General features: G+C 48.2%; 1 long non-coding RNA gene across 1 annotated transcript; it reads left to right on the top strand.

Annotated features, from left to right (window-relative positions):
• Positions 1–2,780: 2,780 nt before the first annotated feature.
• Positions 2,781–3,681, top strand: LOC311109041. Its single transcript, XR_014610567.1, has 3 exons — positions 2,781–3,057; positions 3,425–3,511; positions 3,615–3,681. It is a non-coding gene; the product is annotated as an uncharacterized lncRNA (long non-coding RNA).
• The last annotated feature ends 14,296 nt before the right edge of the window (positions 3,682–17,977 follow it).

Raw genomic sequence — 17,977 nt, 5'->3', positions numbered from 1 at the left:
GGTTAACAACCACGACCCATGGTCCTGCCGTCGCCTCTTGTCTGGTTAACAACCATGACCCATGGTCCTATAGTCGCCTCTCGTCTGGTTAACAACCACGACCCATGGTCCTGCCGTCGCCTCTTGTCTGGTTAACAACCACGACCCATGGTCCTGCAGTCGCCTCTCGTCTGGTTAACAACCATGACCCATGGTCCTGCAGTCGCCTCTCGTCTGGTTAACAACCACGACCCATGGTCCTGCAGTCGCCTCTCGTCTGGTTAACACCTATGACCCATGGTCCTGCAGTCGCCTCTCATCTGGTTAACACCTACGACCCATGGTCCCGCAGTCCACCTACACCAACCATTACTGTATGACAATAGGAGTGTGTGAGTGTGACGTGTGTGCCTGTGTGTGTGTGTGTGTGTGTGTGTGAGTGAGTGCATGTGGTGTGTGTTTGTGTTTGTGCGTGTGTGCGTGCGTGCATACCTGCAAACCTATCATTAGTGGTCTGAGTGAAGTGGATAAGCTACTGTGATCCATCCAGGTACCTACAGAGGTGTTAGCCTATCACGTTGTGTGAGCTTTTATCACTAATTGCCTCAGTGGATGACACAGAGTAATTATCAGGCTGACATGTAGCTCTTCAAATCTGACACTAACAGGCGCTGAGCCAGGGAGGCTTCCTATCTCTTATGCTACATGTGGCGGCGATCTGCTTTTAATAGTGCAGACATAGAGGAGGTGTGAATATAGATGTGTTGCCATGACTCTTGCCCACTGGCCTGCATGTATTCACTGAGTAGACTCTTGGACTACAACAAGTATGTATTCTGATTGCCAACAGTAGTAATATGTTGAGTGTGGCACTTGATAATCAACTGTATAATCATTCTCAATGTGGAGTGATTGACCTGTGCTCAGCCACCCTCTCCTTGCAACATGATGCAGGCAGGCAATAGATGAGAAAACAAAGTGCTGCAATAGGGTGAAGGCAGAGGTTGAATATGAGTACAGGCAGAGAGAGAGATGGAGAGAGAAGGAAAGAGAGAGAGACAGACATACAGATGTAGGATCTTAATTTGAGCCAGTTTGCTACAGCAGGAAAATAATTCTGCAGCAACAGGAAATGTGAATTATGATGTGGATTATAATGAATGGACATTTTTTGTAGGGGTTGATACATTTTCTGTTTGGGCAAATCAAGTCTGACATTTTAAAATGGAAATTACAAACTTTAGAAGCCTTTTGTAATACAATACAAGTTTGCATTTCTTGCTCTGCAGTACAAATCTCAGCAACAAAAGAGTGATCAAATTAAGATCCTACATCTGTACAGACAGACAGACATACAGACATATAGGCAGACTAGGTCTATAGTAATAGGCTGCTCCAGTGTTCTGGGTGGATATGTGGATGAGTAAATAACTTGATGATGTCACAATGCCACTTTACCAGGGATGGAGCACTAGGGAACATTATGAGGTAACATGTTGCCACGGAAACACACTTCTAACATAATCCCAGACCACATTAAAATTGTTAGACAAGCTCAGGTAGAGCGTGTTAGCTACATCTCTCAACCTATAACTGATTTGATTGATTACAACAGTACACTACCCTAGCGTGTTATGGGTCAGACACTTAGTGACCCTGTCACTCTGGTCTCTCCTTGGGAGCAACGAAAGGAGACCCATAAACATAAAAAGAAACCCAAGGAGAAGAGCATCCCTCCAGCCCTGACCTTTCTTCAGCTGTGTACACTGCTGAGCTGCGTCAGGATGAAGAAGACACCATTTGATCCCTCCCAGAGTGGTGAGGGGAGAAAGGCAACAACGATACACGATACGAACAACAATAATGACTCTGATACTGGTGAGTGTGAGGAGGTGTCTATTGACTAGTGCTGCTACATAGTACAATTATTTAGGCTTCACTTGGAAAAAAAACATAATGTGTCTTGGAAATGTTTCACTTACAGGCTCTGACTATTCTGCAGGTGATGTGAAAAGGATCAAGGACAAGAGTAAAGGAAAGGTTCGGAGAGAGAAAGTTTGGATTGAAGTTCAGAAATCTCCTGAGTGGCGCAGTGGTCTAAGGCACTGCATCGCAGTGCTAACTGTGCCACTAGAGATCCTGGTTCGAATCCAGGCTCTGTCGCAGCCGGCCGTGACCGGGAGACTCATGGGCGGCGCACAATTGGCCCAGCGTCGTCCAGGGTAGGGGAGGGAATGGCCGGCAGGGATGTAGCTCAGTTGATAGAGCATGGCGTTTGCAACGCCAGGGTTGTGGGTTCGATTCCCACGTGGGGCCAGTATAAAAAAATTAATAATATATGTATTCACTAACTGTAAGTCGCTCTGGATAAGAGCGTCTGCTAAATGACTAAAATGTAAATCTCAGGACCACAAACGCAGAACGACACCTGAAACAGAAAAAGACAATAAACAAAGATCTAACTCGGTAAGACATCCAAACCTGCTTATCAATGAGGATTTGCCAATGCATTTGATAATTGATAATGACCACAATAAGGAAAACACAGTATATTGTGTTGAATTTGATACTGCTTGACAAATGTGATAATGTCACAATGCCCCTTCGGATGGGGTAGGCCCTACTAGTTAAAAAGTCTTAACGGAATCCATGGAACGTCCCAACTCTGACCTTACCCCCATTGAAGTTGAAATTGAAATGGTTAGGGTAAGGGTAGAGGTAAGGTTAGGGTTTAGGGTAGGGATGTCTCAAGGATCTCGGATAGCACTAACCCTAGTTATTATTGGGTAACATTTTGCCATGGAAACACACTAGAGCTCATTGGCTATTGATATTGTAGTTTGAAATATCAGTAGATTTCTAACTGATGTACTGATTGTGACCCTGAGGTCTCCCCTGTGGAGAAAGCAAAGGAGACCAAGCAGAAAGAGAAGAAGCAGAGCATCTATCCAGCTGTGGCGGCCCTGCAGCTGTTCACTCTCTTCTGCTGTGGAGGGAAAGTCAAGCTGAAGAAAACTCGTGCCTCTCAGTACAGACAGAGTAAAAAGGACCAGGACGAAGATACTGCATCTGATACTGGTGAGTATTATGGGTTGTCTGTTGATTAGATATAGAATGATATTGCTCCACTTGGAAAGATGTGTCTTCAAAATCAAAATGTCTAAACAGGCTCAGACTGGTCTGGAGGAGATGTTACAACCAAAAAGGTCAAGGACAAGAGTAATGGAAAGGTAGGGAGGGAGAAAGACTGGACTGAAGTCCAGCTATTGAAATCATCTCAAGACCACGAACATAGAAGTACAACACCAGAAACAGACAAGGGAACTCATTTGGGACAAAGACCGAACTCTGTGAGACAAGCAAACATGCTGTATCATATTTTATCGTGAGCAAAATATCTTTCCCATAATGTTTTATCATTGGGTATTGCAATTGTCTTATGCAGGCAAATCAAAGGACACCCCGGCAAGTGAAGACCCATGTGGAGGAAATATACATAAGACCTGACTCTCCGACTCTACCACGTGCCCACGTAAGTTACTGAAACCTGACTTACTATACGGACAGACAGAGATTCACACATCCAGGCAGTTTCCCCTCTGACCTCAACCTAACCCCCCTCTTCCTCCGGGTAGAGCTCCCTCTCCCAGTTCTCCCTGGCTAGGAACCTGGCCATCCTCCCGCTGGAGTGGCAGCTACCTGGAGTCCCTCTGACCACCTCGTCTATGGCAACTAGGACAGAGAGAAAGCCATCCACTACCAACACTTCGACACAGGCGCAGACAGAAACACAGACAACAGATATGAACACAGACACACAGACCACTGCCACCTCTCAGATACAGATCTCCATGGTGACCACCCAGTCATCAGAGACCATGACAGAGGTTCACACATCAGACTCAAGCACCCAGAACTCCACTCCTGACATGGTACTGACCCCTGAGAGCACTAAGGACATGATCGCTACTGATGAGGATGTGAAGGATGACTCTGCTGAAGATTTGATCTCCACCCTAACAGACACCTCTATGGAGAAATCCGTCCAGTAGGCCTAATGAACATTTCAATATAGCAAAAGCTATACTATGATCAATTAATAAAAACAGTTAATATTTCTGCAGCAAATGTTCACTACTGTTGATATGTGAAGCAGCATGCTTAGGTTAGGCATATGTGTTTGAATTCACCAAAAATAATAAATAAACCAAAAATATATCAAACCACTACAGGTAGGGGAGAGTGAATACATCAGCATTGAGTTCATTTGGTCAATAATGATCTATGGGCATATTACATTCTGTAATATATGAAATAACAATCACCCACAGTGAATACAAAGCAGACATGTTCTATTTTCTCCCTCCGTCCTTCCCTCCCATGTCCTGATGAGGTTTAGATTGTCTTGTTATCCACCCATTCAACTGTTCAGCATTTTAATAACGCCTCGCAATCTCAGGGCCTAATTATTTTTGATTCACATGCTTAAAATAGAGCCCACATATCACCACATATCTGAGCGGCCTGAAGGTGCTGTGTTACTGGTGGGTTTCCAACAGATTACAGGGAGATTGGTGAAATAAGTCAACCTAAATAGGGACGATAGGAACATTATCATACTACAGCCTCATTCTCTTTGCCTATATTACAGCAGGGAGGATATATTGCTGTCATCAGAGTAATGGATTACCACACATACTGTATGTACCTCATGTTTTCACACATCATGATGTAGTCCTTGTAAGATAACTCTGGAGCGTGATCTTGTCGTTTTATCACCTTGAAGGGTGACAGAATAGTGAGCTTTATCCATGACTTTGAGAATGTAGGTATTTTATGAATTCTCACAGGTACGATTTCTGTCAAACTGCACTTTTCTGTCTCTGTCATGCCTGCGGTCACCAGATGTACAGCCTCCCCAGAGCTGCATATTCCAGTGGCCTACATGCATGGATAATGAGCTGAGAGAAGTAGTTGCAGCACATCGTTTTAGGCTACAGCCAAGCTCTATCTTTAACCTGAGAAACATCTTAGTCCTACATGAGTGCACTCTCCACAACAAAGACCAGCCTGACATCAACATACTGTTGATAAAGTAGACATTGAATTAAATCAACATAACATAGACACTGTACATGTATTTTTGATGATTGTTAATCTAGAAAAGACGCAGAACATATTAACTCTGAAAGGGGAGAGAGAGAAGAGAGAGGGGGATGAATGGGTGGATAAAGAGGAGAGACAGTACAAGGGATGGTGAGATGTGTCCATTTATGAATTCAAATATTCAACTCCCCAATAAGAGGATCAAAGGTTCACCCAGGTGTACAAACAAACAGACATGCATGTACATACAGACATGCACGGACACACACCTACACACACAAAAACACACACGCACACACCCACTCCTCTATCCACATGAAGTGGTCAGGGCATCACAGTGATCTAGTTACAAGGACATTGAGAGAAGCCATTTCTCTGCTCTAGAGACTGTAACATTGATGAGGTTCACTGGACGCTCAAACACACCTCCAACATGTCCGTGAAATAAAAGATTACATCATCATTTTAATCCAAGTACTTTTCATATGACTGCACAATTAGATAAGTATTACTACAGTGAGGACAATTAATAGAGATCCACACTCTTTTCACATTTCGGTAGGTTATCTATGCCAGGGGCTATTCTAGATCCTGAGCTATGAGAATCCCTTGACCTGGCCGAGCTCCCCTCACTGTACTGTAACACCAGGCTAACACCTATCAAGAGTAATCATGGCTTTAAGTGACCAGTCTATCCTCAGGGGGATACTCCTGACAACACATTGACAGCCAGGCTCTATTACGGTCTGTCAGCTGCTGTTTTTGCTGGCTCTGTCTTTACCCTGCTCATAGGACATGATGGACAGTAAGTGTGTGTGTGTGCGTGTGTGTGTGTGTGTGTGTGTGTGTGTGTGTGTGTGTGTGTGTGTGTGTGTGCGTGCGTGCGCTTGCTTACATGCGCTCATGCCTATGCATGCATGCCTATGTTTGTGTGTGTCCGTGTCTGCATTAATGTGTGTGTGCATGCGTTCCTATGCATGCATGCATGGGTGCACATGCATATCTGTGTGTGTGTGTGTGTGTGTATGTGTGTGTGTATGTGTGTGTGTGTGAGTGTGTATGACTGAGGGCTGGAATGAACAGTCAACTGTTTCTCATTAGTGTCTAGCTGCAGAGGGAGAGCAATAAGACAGTGATGTATGAATGTCCCCTGAGCAATCAGAGACACTTTGAGCCATCATGGGAAGAATATATACAGCTTGGTACGAGACTCTGAAACAATGAATGGATTTGATAGACAAAACATTTTTATACTCTACTACAGTGTTTCCCAACTCCGGTCTTCGAGTACACCCAACCAGTGGAGGCTGCTGACGGGAGGACAGCTCATAATAATGGTCGGAATGGAGCAAATGGAATGGTATCAAACACATGGTTTTTATCTGTTTGATACCATTCCATTCCAGCCATTCCACTCCAGCCATTATTATGAGCCGTCCTCCCCTGAGCAGCCTCCACTGCCCCCAACAATACATATCTTGTTGTGGCCCCGGAGAAGCACACCTGATTGTACTTGTCAACTAATCATCAAGCCCTTGACATTTGAATCAGGTGTTTTTGTCCAGGGCTACAATACAAATACAGTACTGGAGGAGGGAAAAACTGTGATAATATAATACTACATGATACAGATTCTCATTCTCTCTCTCTCTCTCTCTCTCTCTCTCTCTCTCTCTCTCTCTCTCTCTCTCTCTCTCTTGCTCTCTCTCTCTCTCTCTCTACCTCCCCATCCCCCTCTACCTTCCATCAGTGTGCTCCACCAGTAAACGACTAGCCTGTGGAGAACTTCAAAGTAGGTCCTCAGGGCTCCCCACTCCCCAGTGTAGGGATGGAGAGATGCTATGTGTTTCATGGGGTCTCACTGACAGAGCGATGTCTGTGGAATTAACAATACAACTCTACGGGAGAGAGAGAGAGAGAGAGAGAGAGAGAGAGAGAGAGAGAGAGAGAGAGAGAGAGAGAGAGAGAGAGAGAGAGAGAGAGAGAGAGAGAGAGAGAGAGAGAGAGAGAGAGAGAGAGAGAGAGAGAGAGAGAGAGAGAGAGAGAGAGAGAGAGAGAGAGGATTATTATAGAGATATTAAAGTAATCCATTGGTAGAGCTAATGTATTTCCACACCTTCCACTTCCTGTCCAGGAAGACACAGTGAGTGAGATTGAACAGGTTGCCAGTATTAAACCCTATCTCTTTCACTCCTCCTCATCAACGGCAAATATCCATTAGCCATTCTGAGACACACTTAGATGATTCCTTTGATTATACAGCAGTAGCAATACAAGGATATAACATCTATAGAAGAGACAGGAACGCTTATGGAGGAGGTGTTGCTGTATATATTCAGAGCAATTTCCCTGTAATGCTTAGAGAATATTTTATGTCAAGTGTTATTGAAGTGTTGTGGTTGCAGGATCACTTGGCACATCTGAAGCCTTTCCTTTTGGGGTGTTGCTATAGGCCACCAAGTGCTAACAGTCAGTATCTAAATAATGTTTGTGAAATGCTTGATAGTGTATGTGATGTAAACAGAGAGGTTTTCATCAAGTCGTCCACACAAAAGGAAGCTTCTCACTGTAACCAGTGCCTGTAATCTGGTTCAGGTTAATAATCAACCTACCAGGCTGTTTACAAACACTACAGGAACAAAATCATCCACATGTTTTTTTTAAAATTATTATTAAATTTTTACTAATACTGTAGAACTTTGTTCTAAAGCTGTATCTGTACCCATTGGATGCAGTGGCTATATCCAGGAAAGCCAAAGTTCCAAAAGCTGGTCCTAAAATAGTGTATAAGAGATCATACAAAAGATTTTGCTGTGACTCATGTGGATGATGTTGAAAATATTTGTTGTTCTGATGTGGAGCCTACAGATGATGCACTTTATGAATTTATGAAATTGCTTCTTCCAATTATTGATAAACATGCACCTGTTAAGAAACTGACTGTTAGAACTATTAAGGCTCCATGGATTGACAAGGAATTAAATAACTGTATGGTTGAAAGAGATGGGGAAAAAGGAGTGGCTGATAAGTCTGGCTGCACATCTAACTGGCTGACTTACTGCAAATTGAGAAATTATGTGACAATCAACATGTACTGCACTGACACAAATGACTGATGAATGGTTGAAAGAAATGGATAATAAGAAGATTGTGGGAGCTGTACTGTTAGATTTAAGTGCAGCCTTCGATATTATTGACCATAACCTGTTGTTGAGAACATGTATGTGTTATGGCTTTTCAAGCTCTGTCATATCGTGGATTCAGAGCTATCTATCTAATAGAACTCACGGAAGTGTCTCTAATGTCAAATGTAAAGTGTGGTGTACCGCAGGGCAGCTCTCTAGGCCCTCTACTCTTTTCTATTAACACCAATGACCTGCCACTGCCATTAAACAAAGCATGTGTGTCCATATATGCTGATGATTCAACCATATACACATCAGCAACCACAGCCAATAAAGTCACTAAAACTCTTAGTAAAGAGTTGCAGTCAGTTTTGGAATGGGTGGCCAGTAATAAACTGGTCCTGAACATCTATAAAACTAAGAGCATTGTATTTGGTACAAATCCTTCCCTACGTTCTAGACCTCAGCTGAATCTGGTAATGAATGGTGTGGCTGTTGAACAAGTTGAGGAGACTAAATTACTTGGTGTTACCTTAGATTGTAAACCATCTTGGTCAAAACATATAGATTCAATGGTTGTAAAGATGGGGAGAGGTCTGCTTTTTTGACACCACACTCCAAAAAGCAATTCCTGCAGGCTCTAGTTTTATCTTATCTTGATTATTGTCCAGTCATATGGTCAAGTGCTGCAAAGAAAGGCCTAGTTAAGCTGCAGCTAGTCCAGAACAGAGCGGCATATCTTGCTCTTCATTGTAGTCAGAGGGCTAATATTAATACTATGGCTGAGGAAAGACTGACTGCATCACATCTTGTTTTATAAGAAACATTAATGTGTTGGAAATTCCAAATTGTTTGCATAGTTAACTTACACATAGCACTGACACACACACACACACTTACCCCACCAGACATGCCACCAGGGGTCTTTTCACACTCCCTGGGTCCAGAACAAATTCAAGGAAACATACAGTATTATTTTATCCATCTCATATAGCGCAGCTAAAGTGAACAGCAAACCTGGTTTCAAAAAAACTAATAAAGCAACAATTCTTGGCACCACGCCTCTCCCCCATGTGGCCTACTTGTTGTGTGTACAGTCGTGGTCAAATGTTTTGAGAATGACACAAGTATTGGTCTTCACAAAGTTTGCTGCTTCAGTTACATGAGATATTTTTGTCAGATGTTACTATGGTATACTGAAGTATAATTACAAGCATTCCATAAGTGTCAAAGGCTTTTATTGACAATTACATTAAGTTTATGCAAAGAGTCAATATTTGCTGTGTTGACCCCTCTTTTTCAAGACCTCTGCAATCCGCCCTGGCATGCTGTCAATTAACTTCTGGGCCACATCCTGACTGATGGCAGCCCATTCTTGCATAATCAATGCTTGGAGTTTGTCAGAATTTGTGGGGTTTTGTTTGTCCACCCGCCTCTTGAGGATCGACCACAAGTTCTCAATGGGATTAAAGTCTGGGGAGTTTCCTGGCAATGGACCCAAAATGTTGATGTTTTGTTCCCCGAGCTACTTAGTTATCACTTTTGCCTTATGGCAAGGTGCTCCATCATGCTGGAAAAGCAACTGTTCTTGGATGGTTGGGAGAAGTTGCTCTCGGAGGATGTGTTGGTACCATTCTTTATTCATGGCTGTGTTCTTAGGCAAAATTGTGAGTGAGCCCACTCCCTTGGCTGAGAAGCAACCCCACACATGAATGGTCTCAGGATGCTTTACTGTTGGCATGACACAGGACTGATGGTAGCGCTCACCTTGTCTTCTCCAGACAAGGTGTTTTCCGGATGCCCCAAACAATCGGAAAGGGGATTCATCAGAGAAAATGACTTTACTCCAGTCCTCAGCAGTCCAATCCCTGTACCTTTCACAGAATATCAGTCTGTCCCTGATGTTTTTCTTGGAGAGAAGTGGCTTCTTTGCTGCCCTTCTTGATACCAGGCCATCCTCCAAAGGTCTTCGCCTCACTGTGCGTGCAGATGCACTCACACCTGCCTGCTGCCATTCCTGAGCAAGCCTTGCACTGGTGGTGCCCCGATCCCGCAGCTGAATCAACTTTAGGAGATGGTCCTGGCGCTTGCTGGACTTTCTAGGGTGCCCTGAAGCCTTCTTCACAACAATTGAACCTCTCTCCTTGAAGTTCTTGATGATCCGATAAATGGTTGATTTAGGTGCAATCTTACTAGCAGCAATATCCTTGCCTGTGAAGCCCTTTTTGTGCAAAGCAATGATGATGGCACGTGTTTCCTTGCAGGTAACCATGGTTAACAGAGGAAGAACATGATTTCAAGCACCACCCTCCTTTTAAAGCTTCCAGTCTGTTATTCTAACTCAATCAGCATGACAGAGTGATCTGTCATGCTAATTATATTATTATTATATTATTATATTATTATTATTATTATTATTATTATTATAATATTATCTCCAGCCTTGTCCTCGTCAACACTCTCACCTGTGTTAATGAGAGAATCACTGACATTGAGGTGCAGGTCAATTTGTAACATTTTTGACATGCGTTTTTCAGGATTTTTTTGTTGTTATTCTGTCTCTCACTGTTCAAATAAACCTACCATTAAAATTACACAAAAAAACATGTATGCATTCACTAACTGTAAGTCGCTCTGGATAAGAGCGTCTGCTAAATGACTAAAATGTAAATGATGGCAGCTGGTTCTTTTGTGGCAGGGCTGAAATGCAGTGTAAATGTTTTTTGGGGATTAAGTTCATTTTCATGGCAAAGAGGGACTTTGCAATTAATTGCAATTCATCTGATCGCTCTTCATGACATTCTGGAGTATATGCAAATTGCCATCATCAAAACTGAGGCAGCAGACTTTGTGAAAATTAGTATTTGTGTCATTCTCAAAACTTTTGACCACGACTGTATGTACTGACATGTATGTGTAACTGATATATGCACACACACACGACATGTTCATGTTTCTAAATGTATGTCAATTGTATTTTGTCTGTAATGTCTTGTTCGTTATGTGTCGGACCCCAGTAAGACTAGCTGTCACCATTGATGTCAGCTAATGGGGATCCTAATAAATCAAATCAAATCAAGAGGGGATAGGCTGTGCTCAGTAAACTGACTACAGTGTGCAAGCCCACCTCCTGTCCTGACTGAGCAATTGATTTCTCCAGTCTCTGAAAACTGCATTAGCCAAAACACATTGGTCGAGAGAAGGTCAGTGCCATCATGATGATGGAACGACAAGTTCACTAAACCCAGCACTCAATCACACAGGCATATGCATGCACGTACACACACGCACAAACGCAGGCAGATAGGCAGGAATGCATGCACGCACATACACATATATTTGTGTATTGATTCTGATATTACAACACCTTGCACTATTCACTGAGATAACACCACTAGACCAGAGTCCCAAGGTACAGTATATGATTCCCCGTCCTACCTAGTTCTGCTTGGTTTAATGTTTGAAGTTAAAATGTTTATCCTGTAAATGTATAATTGACTTCATGCCGGCTGTGACCACAGTGGTGGAGGTCATAACACAGAGACATGGCTGCCTTTATTTGTTTAGCTACTGGCCCTCACTAAAAGGAATCCAATAAGCCATCAGGATGCACCCTGTGGCCATACAAGTGTTTAGGGGTCTGAAAGGAAGACTAGGTAGAGTGCGTAAACACACTGACAGACACACATAGAAGAAAACACACATCGTCCCTCTATAGAACACTTACTACCAACACACCCACCTGTACATTAACCCTCTGAAACACATACACACACCCTGCATTTATCTGGCCACTAATGGTCTTGGCTGGAGGATGAAGGCATTTGTTATTGTCTTCAGGAGAGGCCAAGGTTTGTTCAACATCACTACCCAGGAGGCACCACTCTGATCTCTCTGTGCCAGTCTTTGTGTGCGGCTCTCTGTGGATTCACCCAGGCTCACTGCCCTGTAAAGCAATCTAGGAGCAGCCTCGGCCGAAACCGTGACAGTACCCCCCCCTTGACGCGCGGCTCCAGCCGTGCGCCGACCCCGGCCTCGGGAACGACCAGGAGGACGCGGAGCAGGGCGCGCGGGATGGTCCCGGTGGAACTCCGACAGGAGAGATGGGTCTAGGATGTCCCTCCGCGGCACCCAGCACCGCTCTTCCGGGCCATACCCCTCCCACTCCACGAGATACTGGAGACCCCCCATCCGGCGTCTGGAGTCCAAGATGGACCGAACGGTGTACGCCGGAGGAGTCTCTCCTATCTCATTGTCCTGGAGTGGACCAGCTACCACCGGCCTGAGAAGAGACACATGGAACGAGGGGTTAATATTCTTATACTCAACAGGTAGATGTAACCTATAACACACCTCGTTCAATCTTCTCAGGACTTTAAAGGGCCCCACAAACCGCCGACCCAGCTTCCGGCAGGGCAGGCGGAGGGGTAGGTTTCTGGTAGAGAGCCAGACTCGATCTCCGGGTGCGTACACCGGCCCCTCACTGCGGTGGAGATCGGCGCTCGCCTTGTGACGAAGGACGGCCCGCTGCAGGTGGACGTGGGCAGCGTTCCACGTCTCTTCCGAGCGCCTCATCCAATCATCCACCGCAGGGGCCTCGATCTGGCTCTGCTGCCACGGTGCCAGAACCGGCTGGTAACCTAACACACATTGGAAGGGGGTTAGGTTGGTAGAGGAGTGGCGGAGAGAGTTCTGGGCCATCTCGGCCCAGGGAATGTACCGTGCCCACTCCTCAGGCCGGTCCTGGCAATACGACCTCAGAAACCTACCCACATCCTGGTTGACACGTTCTATCTGCCCGTTACTCTCCGGGTGGTACCCTGAGGTAAGGCTAACCGAGACCCCCAAACGCTCCATGAATGCTCTCCAAACACGGGAGGTAAACTGGGGGCCTCGATCAGACACTATATCCTCGGGTACCCCGTAATGCCGGAAGACGTGGGTAAATAGGGCCTCAGCGGTCTGTAGGGCAGTAGGAAGACCCGACATAGGGAGAAGACGACAGGCCTTTGAGAACCGGTCCACAACGACCAGGATGGTGGTATTCCCCTGAGAGAGGGGAAGGTCTGTCACAAAATCCACCGAGAGGTGGGACCATGGTCGTTGTCGAACGGGCAGGGGTTGTAACATACCCCTGGGCAGATGTCGGGGCGCCTTACACTGGGCGCACACCGAGCAGGAGGAGACATAAACCCTCACATCCCTAGCCAAAGTAGGCCACCAGTATTTAGTGCTAAGGCAATGCACTGTCCGGCCAATACCCGGATGTCCAGAGGAGGGTGACGTGTGAGCCCAGTAAATGAGTCGATCCCGAATCTCGAGCGGAACGTACTTCCGACCCTCAGGACACTGTGGAGGGCTGGGGTCGGTACGCAACGCTCGCTCGATTTCGGCATCGACCTCCCACACCACCGGTGCCACTAGGCAAGACTCCGGTAGTATGGGAGTAGGCTCAACGGACCTCTCCTCCGTGTCATACCGCCGGGACAGTGCATCTGCCTTACCATTCTGGGACCCAGGGATGTACGTGATTTTAAATACGAACCTGGTGAGAAACATACTCCATCGAGCCTGGCGAGGGTTCAGTCTCCTCGCTGCCCGGATGTACTCCAGGTTCCGATGGTCAGTCAAAATGAGGAAAGGGTGTTGAGCCCCCTCAAGCCAATGCCTCCACACCTTAAGGGCTTGAACTACAGCTAACAGCTCCCTGTCCCCAACGTCATAGTTACGCTCCGCCGGGCTGAGCTTTTTTGAGTAAAAAGCACAGGGGCGGAGTTTAGGTGGCGAGCCGGACCGTTGAGAGAGAACGGCCCCCATACCTGCCTCAGACGCGTCCACCCCAACCTGAAAGGGTAATGCGGGATCCGGATGCGCCAGCACCGGAGCCGACGTAAACAGGTCCTTCAGTCTCCCAAAGGCCCTGTTGTGACACTCTGGCTCCATGGACTTTGATATTTGAGCCAGGGTTGTTCATTTTCATTTGTTTGGGTGTATTTCTATGTTGGGGTGTCTAGGTTGTTGATTTCTATGTTTGGTGATTGTGCTTGTTTAGTCATATGACTCCCAATCGGAGGTAACGAGTGTCAGCTGTCGGCTCGTTATCTCTGATTGGGAGCCATATTTATACTGTGTGGTTTCTCCTTGGTTTTGTGGGTTTTTGTTCCATGTTTCTGTCAGTGTTACAGAGGACTTCACTATCGTCATTTGTTGTTTTTCGTGGTTGCTTTATTAAATAAAAGTCATCATGTTCACTCCACGCGCTGCGTATTGGTCCGCTTCTTCAGACGATCGTGACAGAAAAACCCACCATCAAAGGACCAAGCAGCGTGTCAAGCGGCAACAGGACCCAGCTCCAAAGGCTTCCTGGACATGGGAGGAGATTTTGGACGGAAAGGGGTCCTGGACTTGGGAGGAGATCCTGGATGGGATGGATCGCCGTCCATGGAGCGAAACGGTGGAGAGGCGACGGCGAGAGGAGCAACGGCGTCAGCAGGGCCATCATCGTTGGAAGGACGAGAGGCAACCCCAAAAAGTTTTTTGGGGGGGGCACATGGCTTGGACGACGGGGCTAACGGAGGCAGAGAAGGGGCGAATTCAAGAGGCAACCAGGTTACGGGGGTCACTGGCCAAAGTAGGGAAAGGAGATGTAGAGGCACGGCGTGAGAGACTGAGGGGTGTATCCAGTCCGGTCCGGCCCGTTCCAGTTCCCGGGGTAGAGCCAGTGGTGTGTGCCTCCAGTACGGTCCGGCCTGTTACGACCCCTCGCACCAAGGATACGGTACGCTTCGCCAGCCCGGCCCGGCCTGTTCCGGCCACTCGCACCAGGGATACGGTGCGCTTCGCCAGCCCAGCCCGGCCTGTTCCGGCCACTCGCACCAGGGATACGGTGCGCTTCGCCAGCCCAGCCCGGCCTGTTCCGGCCACTCGCACCAGGGATACGGTGCGCTTCGCCAGCCCAGCCCGGCCTGTTCCGGCCACTCGCACCAGGGATACGGTGCGCTTCGCCAGCCCGGCCCGGCCTGTTCCGGCCACTCGCACCAGGGATACGGTGCGCGTCGCCAGCCCTTTCCCACCAGTGCCTACACCACGCCCCAAGCCTCCTGTGTGTCTCCCGAGTCCTGTGCGTCCTGTTGCTGCTCTCCGCACTAGGCTTAATGTGAGTCCCCAGGGTCCAGCATGCCCTGTTCCGGCTCTCCGCACTAGCCCTTATGTGCGTTCCCAGGGTCCAGCATGCCCTGTTGCTTCTCCCCGCACTAGCCCTGAGATGCGTGTCCTCAGCCCGGTACCTCCAGTTCCGGCACCACGCATCAGGCCTACGGTGCGTCCCCAGGGCCAAGCATGCCCTGTTGCTGCTTCCCGCACTAGCCCTGAGATGCGTGTCCTCAGCCCGGTACCTCCAGTTCCGGCACCACGCATCAGGCCTACGGTGCGTCCCCAGGGTCCAGCATGCCCTGTTGCTTCTCCCCGCACTAGCCCTGAGATGCGTGTCCTCAGCCCGGTACCTCCAGTTCCGGCACCACGCATCAGGCCTACGGTGCGTCCCCAGGGTCCAGCATGCCCTGTTGCTTCTCCCCGCACTAGCCCTGAGATGCGTGTCCTCAGCCCGGTACCTCCAGTTCCGGCACCACGCATCAGGCCTACGGTGCGTCCCCAGGGTCCAGCATGCCCTGTTGCTTCTCCCCGCACTAGCCCTGAGATGCGTGTCCTCAGCCCGGTACCTCCTGTTCCGGCACCACGCACCAGGCCTACGATGCGCCTCAGACAGCCAGAGTCGGCCGTCTGCCCAACAGGGCCTGAACTGTCCGTCTGCCCAACGCCGTCTGAACTGCCCGTCTGCCCAACGGGGCCTGAACTGTCCGTCTGCCCAACGCCGTCTGAACTGCCCGTCTGCCCAACGCCGTCTGAACTGTCCGTCTGCCAAGCGCCGCAGGAACTGCCCGTCTGTACTGAGCCTGCAAAGCCGCCCGTCTGCCATGAGCCTTCAGAGCCGTCCGCCAGACCGGAGCCGCTAGAGCTCTCCGCCAGACAGGAGCAGCCAGAGCCTTCCGCCAGACAGGATCAGCCAGAGCCTTCCGCCAGACAGGATCAGCCAGAGCCTTCCGCCAGACAGGATCAGCCAGAGCCTTCCGCCAGACAGGATCAGCCAGAGCCTTCCGCCAGACAGGATCAGCCAGAGCCGTCCGCCAGACAGGATCAGCCAGAGCCTTCCGCCAGCCATGAGCAGCCAGATCCGTCAGCCAGCCATGAACAGCCAGATCCGTCAGCCAGCCATGAGCAGCCAGATCCGTCAGCCAGCCATGAGCAGCCAGATCCGTCAGCCAGCCATGAGCCGTCCAGCCAGGATCCGCCAGAGCCAGCCAGCCAGGATCCGCCATTCAGTCCGGAGCTGCCCCTCAGTCCGGTGCTGCCCCTTAGTCAGGTACTGTCCCTTAGCCCGGTGCTGCCCCTTAGTCCGGTGCTGCCCCTTAGCCCGGTGCTGCCCCTTATCCCGGTGCTGCCCCTTATCCCGGTGCTGCCCCTTATCCCGGTGCTGCCCCTTAGTCCGGTGTTGCCCCTTAGTCCAGGTGGGGTTAGTTGGAGGGTGGTCATTGGGAGGAGGCTACTGAAGCAGGTTGTGACTGTGGTGGGGTGGGGATCACGACCGGGGCCAGAGCCGCCACCGTGGACAGACGCCCACCCAGACCCTCCCCTAGTCCTTATGTTGGTGCGCCCGGAGTTCGCACCTTTAGGGGGGGGTACTGTGACACTCTGGCTCCATGGACTTTGATATTTGAGCCAGGGTTGTTCATTTTCATTTGTTTGGGTGTATTTCTATGTTGGGGTGTCTAGGTTGTTGATTTCTATGTTTGGTGATTGTGCTTGTTTAGTCATATGACTCCCAATCGGAGGTAACGAGTGTCAGCTGTCGGCTCGTTATCTCTGATTGGGAGCCATATTTATACTGTGTGGTTTCTCCTTGGTTTTGTGGGTTTTTGTTCCATGTTTCTGTCAGTGTTACAGAGGACTTCACTATCGTCATTTGTTGTTTTTCGTGGTTGCTTTATTAAATAAAAGTCATCATGTTCACTCCACGCGCTGCGTATTGGTCCGCTTCTTCAGACGATCGTGACACCTGTCCGCATCAGCTGACCACTGCAGGCGCACCGGACCCCCTTTCAGAAGGGACGTGATGGGAGCTGCCACCTGTCCAAAACCCCGGATAAACCTCCGGTAGTAATTCGCAAAGCCCAAGAACGGCTGCACCTCTTTTACAGTGGTTGGGGTTTGCCAATTACGCACAGCGGACACACGATCCACCTCCATTCTCACCCCTGACGCGGACAACCGATAACCCAAAAAGGAGACCGACTCCTGGAAAAACAGACATTTCTCTGCCTTGACATATAGGTCGTGCTCCAACAGCCTCCTCAATACACGACGCACCAGGGTTACATGCTCGGCTCGGGTAGACGAGTACACCAGAATATCATCAATGTACACGACCACCCCTTGTCCCTGCATATCCCGGAAAATGTCATCTACGAAGGATTGGAAGACTGATGGAGCATTCATCAACCCATATGGCATGACAAGATACTCGAAATGACCTGACGTGGTACTAAACGCTGTCTTCCATTCGTCGCCCTCCCTAATGCGCACCAAGTTATACGCGCTCCTGAGATCCAGTTTTGTGAAAAACCGCGCTCCATGCAATGACTCCGTCATGGTCGCAATCAGAGGGAGTGGATAACTGTATTTCACAGTAATCTGATTGAGACCACGGTAAT

Source organism: Coregonus lavaretus, assembly GCF_964263955.1.
Source record: "Coregonus lavaretus genome assembly, chromosome: 34".
In the NCBI taxonomy this organism is placed as follows: domain Eukaryota; kingdom Metazoa; phylum Chordata; class Actinopteri; order Salmoniformes; family Salmonidae; genus Coregonus; species Coregonus lavaretus.
Note: the sequence above shows the minus strand (reverse complement) of the source record. Positions and strands in the feature narration are given on the sequence as shown.